At 38.2% G+C, this 5,111-nt stretch overlaps 1 long non-coding RNA gene across 1 annotated transcript; it reads right to left on the bottom strand.

Annotated features, from left to right (window-relative positions):
• Positions 1 to 1,259: 1,259 nt before the first annotated feature.
• LOC311095083 lies at positions 1,260 to 2,672 on the bottom strand. The gene is made up of 3 exons (XR_014608767.1): positions 2,401 to 2,672; positions 1,825 to 1,899; positions 1,260 to 1,549 (listed from the first exon to the last, which is right to left on the bottom strand). It is a non-coding gene; the product is annotated as an uncharacterized lncRNA (long non-coding RNA).
• Between the last annotated feature and the right edge of the window lie 2,439 nt (positions 2,673 to 5,111).

The following is a 5,111-nucleotide window of genomic DNA, read 5'->3' on the forward strand; positions in this document are numbered from 1 at the left end:
TTTGAAGAAACTGCTGCCCATTTATTTTGTGAATACATTTAGGGTTGATTAAAGTTCGTATATTTAACCCTACTAATGTGACCCACCGTTTTATCCTTAACGATATTATTTATTTTTATTACGAAATCCCAAAATTTTCATCTCTTGAATATGTTGTTAATTTATTTATTTTATATCCAAACATTTTTATCCACAAGCAAAAGTGGCTCACTGCTTTATGTTTTCCTCTTTTTCTTGTTTAACTCTCGTTTCATCCCTCAGGCCTAGGCCTAAAAATAAAAATAAAAAAAATGCATTTTTTAAATGTATTATAATGAATTATTTAAGAAAATATATATTAAGATATTCACCCTTGTACTAGGTTATTTTTTCCTGTGTAAAAAATCTCATATTATGTATGCAAACCCATGATATATATATATATTTATATATACCTCATAACATCAGTAACTCAACAGCCCTACCTAGAACGGGTTTCCTCAGCGTTTGTAATGTCTGCACAAAGGGCAGCTGTGCGAATATTTGCCTTTGGAGAAAACTGTTGATTTTATACTCAAAAAATTTAAGTATCATTAATATTTAAAATTAATATTACCCCAGAATGAATTGCATTGCTATCCCACCCCAAAACATACAATAATAACAACGATAAATGCTGACCAATACTTAATTATATTACTTTTTACTGAAAATATTCAATTCAATAAAACAAACAAAATGTGATGTATGTCATATGACATAGCTATGCAGGATTGAATACACTCTACATGTGTATATAGTGAACATATCTACATTTGCATTCAAACAATTAAAGCATTAATTAAATTATATTGTATTTACTGACAACAATGAGAAATATTAATAAATTAGTAAAAGAATGAATGAAAGTCACCATCACACAATAAACAAATGCAAGAATTAGTCAACACATGAAACAAAGCTTTATTCAACTACAATCATGTATGTAGGCTGAAGGCGCTGAGGTTGTTGCGTGATGTGTTGTGCTTCACAATCTGAGGCAGTAAGGGCAGGTGGAGTGATGGAGGGACTCGTAAGGGCAGGTGGAGTGATGGAGGGTCTCGTAAGGGCAGGTGGAGTGATGGAGGGACTCATAAGGGCAGGTGGAGTGATGGAGGGTCTCGTAAGGGCAGGTGGAGTGATGGAGGGTCTCGTAAGGGCAGGTGGAGTGATGGAGGGTCTCGTAAGGGCAGGTGGAGTGATGGAGGGACTCGTAAGGGCAGGTGGAGTGATGGAGGGTCTCGTAAGGGCAGGTGGAGTGATGGAGGGTCTCGTAAGGGCAGGTGGAGTGATGGAGGGTCTCGTAAGGGCAGGTGGAGTGATGGAGGGTCTCGTAAGGGCAGGTGGAGTGATGGAGGGTCTCGTAAGGGCAGGTGGAGTGATGGAGGGTCTCATAAGGGCAGGTGGAGTGATGGAGGGACTCGTAAGGGCAGGTGGAGTGATGGAGGGTCTCATCCATGGCACCATCTCCAGATTCAGCTCTGGGCTCCTCATCCTCAGTGCTCACACCAGCCTGCTGACATTTCAGATCCTACAAAATGCACAAACATAACACAAAAGCAGTCATTTTAACCGCACAATTTGATTTCAGTATTATTTAGAAGACAAAACCGCTTTTTTTTTTCACAAACACCGCCATCATCTTTCCTTGCAGGTCCTGCTCCACCACAAAAGCTGTGCAGCAAATGCACAGAAATCAAGAATCAGAAAAGTGCTGTAATAGCTCTGTTTGAAATTACAATAATTAAAATAACTACAACTTAAGATTTAAATAGTTGTAGTTATTCATTTCTGTAATATACTCACTCAAAGCCTTTGATGGCAGCATTCAGCTTCATGAGCCACTCTCCACCGGATAAACACACATCTGTTCATCTGTCCCTGTAACATCCAGACAAGATTCACATTACCTCTGATTTATGAGCTTGTTTTAACTTTTTATCCAACATTAATGTTCCTCAATTTATCAACAGTACTAATGGACAAATAAAATAGATAACTTATGTTTAGTTACTTTATAGATTTGTTCTACATAATAGCACACATTCATCACTCAGATGTCTACGGTATTTCGTGTTGTGATGTGCTCTTCTGCAATACTTACTGAAGATTTTCCTGTCAGATGTAAATGTACATTTAAAATAAGCGTCTTTAGGATGTATAAGGATGTATAAGGTTTATGTAAATCCACTTTAGAGACGTAACTTACGTGGTCCTTACATAATAAAGGACGTAAGGACACGGCATAATAAAACGTGTTTTTACAGCAAAATCACAACTATACTATACTATGTAACGTCTTTACACCTTCAACAATTCAACAGTTTACTCTACAGTAGTTCAACACATGCAATTTTAACAAAAGGAACTGTGTTTACTCACATTTGAAAGCACCCGCGTCGCTGATCTCTACGATGTTTTAAAATGACGTATCCTCTCGCGTGGCCTCCTGGGATAGAAGAGTATCCATCGGTCGAGCACTCGAAAATCTGTCCGGAAGCAGTAAACCATCCGGGAACTTCTCGCCTACTCTTTTATGAATACTGATGTTTCGAACGTACTGCTTCCTTCACGTACTGTTTTCGCCTACTATATAGTAGGAAAGTAGGCATATTCGGACGCACTTAAGTCCGAATCTCGCGATAATTAGTACGTCACCCAGGTAATCTCGCCTACTCTTTTGGATTCGTACATACTTTTTCGCTCGCCTACTATTTTTCCCATACTAAATAGTAGGGAAGTATGCGGTTTCGGACGCAGCCGATAATTACATTTGTATGTATTCTAAATAAATAACACGGGTTGTACTGAATGTCAGCTTGCTTATTTTGCTAAATATAAGGATTTATTCAGTCTACATCTCATGCAATCTAGAAACTATGCTTCTGTCGTTCCAACCACACGTTGCGATGCTGTTTGCGAACGTTCGTTGGAACGATGGTTTCGGGAAACACCAAATCGTTGAACTATGCTGATAACGACGGAACTTGCGACCATAGTTGACTAACGATGCTTTCGGGAAACGCACCCGTAGGAGGAAAGCGCTGCCAGGAAAGTCTCAAACACACACACACACACACACACAAATCCAAGGCGATTCACACGTGAATGTCGATTTGCACATTCACATTCAAGGATAAACTTGTACATTTTAAACATTCATAGGTTTTTGTGCACAGTTTTATCAAATTGTATGTATTTTATGAATATATATTTTATTTTGCACATGTGAATATATTTTTTTCACGCACGTGATTTTGTGTGTGTGTGTGTGTGTGTGTGTACGTGAATTAGGATTCATGCATGTGAAATTGTCTACGCATGTGTGAATCATGTTTTTTGCGTGACTGATTTGTACATTGTATAATCATGCCATTATTTAATAATGGCATGATTATACAATCTACATACACAGTATATTTAGTAATATAATGATTGGCTTCATGACTGTCTCCTCTCTGCCAGTAAGCTGGTGTGTGATGGGCGTTCTGTTGTAGTAGCCTACTCCTGAAAAGGAGTACAAGGATTAAAGTAAAATGAAATAAGAGAGAGCGCTGCAGTGATGGCTTCTTTGTTGGTGTATTTACTCAGATCAATCATAAGAGAATATGCATATAACAAAAGCTTAAAACATTACATTCTCAACATGTATATCACTTTTTTTTCACAGTAATGACTCGTTGTAGACATAAGTGACTTTAAACATTCCATCACACTAGAAGGAATAAGAAAAATATGATCAACAAGCTATTTAACACTCTCTCTGTACTCGTGCTCTAGCCCCAACATGACGTGTGGCATTTACAGCTGGTAGTAACACTCTAATCTTATGCTTTTTACAAACAAAATAAGACTGAAACAACATCATGTCCTCTCATACACTCAAATAACATCGACATAATGACCTTTTATAATGAATAGCGGGCTATCGCGCTAATCGCGTAACACTCATGCTAACCATGTGCTCAGGTATACTAAACTCATGACACACTATTAATATAGTAAAAACAACTACTTTAAAGGGGACATATAATGGTACATGCACTTTTACAAGTTGATTGAAGTGTGTGTTGGCAGTGCCTGTACACAACCATCATAAAATGATACAAATCCATCCAGTGTTTTTTTTTTAATCTTTGTTTTTTCCCCCATCTCAAATCAAGCCATTCGATTTTGTGACGTCACAAAATCGACGCCCCTCCCACAATTGTTGATTGACAGCAGTGTTTCAACACAGACCCGCCCTCGCTCGTGAGCAAGCTGTCAATCATAGTCAATCATAGCGAGCTGTCAATCAATGTCGGTCATTGTTGATACGCTGGAGCACTGTCTATGAGCAGAATGGCGTCTAAGCGATTGTGGTGTTCTGTTCTTGGGTGTAATAAAGAACACAGCATCATTTTGATGTTCCTAAATCCGAACCGCTGAAGACGCAGTGGCTGAGTTGTTTTCGAAGTGAATATTCCCCACGATCAACGTCAATGCTTTCATGTTTACGCGAATCATTTCACACACCAGACTGCTTTATAAACGAGGGTCAGTATAAAGCTGGTTTTGCTAAGAAGCTGCTCCTGAAAAAAGGATCGGTACCAACTATTCGTGTTCCTGCTGCACCTCAAGAAAAAGTGTGTGTTAAGTTTTATTAACCTTTATATTAATCTTTATATTAATCTTTGCAAATCGCTTGCACGCTTCACGATGAATGCGGCTGTTTACACTCAGGGTACATTAATACGGCATGTTTTCTATGTACGACGTTCTCAATATAATTCATAATCCTGCACGTTTATAATGAACAACGCGTTATGGTTTTGTGCGCACAGAACAGAGGGGCGGGGTGAGCAAAGCTCATAATTTAAAGACACATGCACTGAAACGGTGTGCTGAAAACAGAGCTGTTTTTGACCAGGTAAAATGAGTGTTTTCTTACAATACTAATGAGAATTTTTAATTAAAGTATATTACAAACTTTTCCTTTAGACCCTAAAGAATCATAATAGCTTGTACAAAAATGGCATTATATGATCCCTTTAAAGAAAAATGAAATAAGAGAGAGCGCTGCAGTGATGGTGTATTCACTCAGAATGAAGCGC

The sequence above is a fragment of the Abramis brama genome, assembly GCF_963993115.1.
Source record: "Abramis brama genome assembly, chromosome: 13".
In the NCBI taxonomy this organism is placed as follows: Eukaryota; Metazoa; Chordata; class Actinopteri; order Cypriniformes; family Leuciscidae; genus Abramis; species Abramis brama.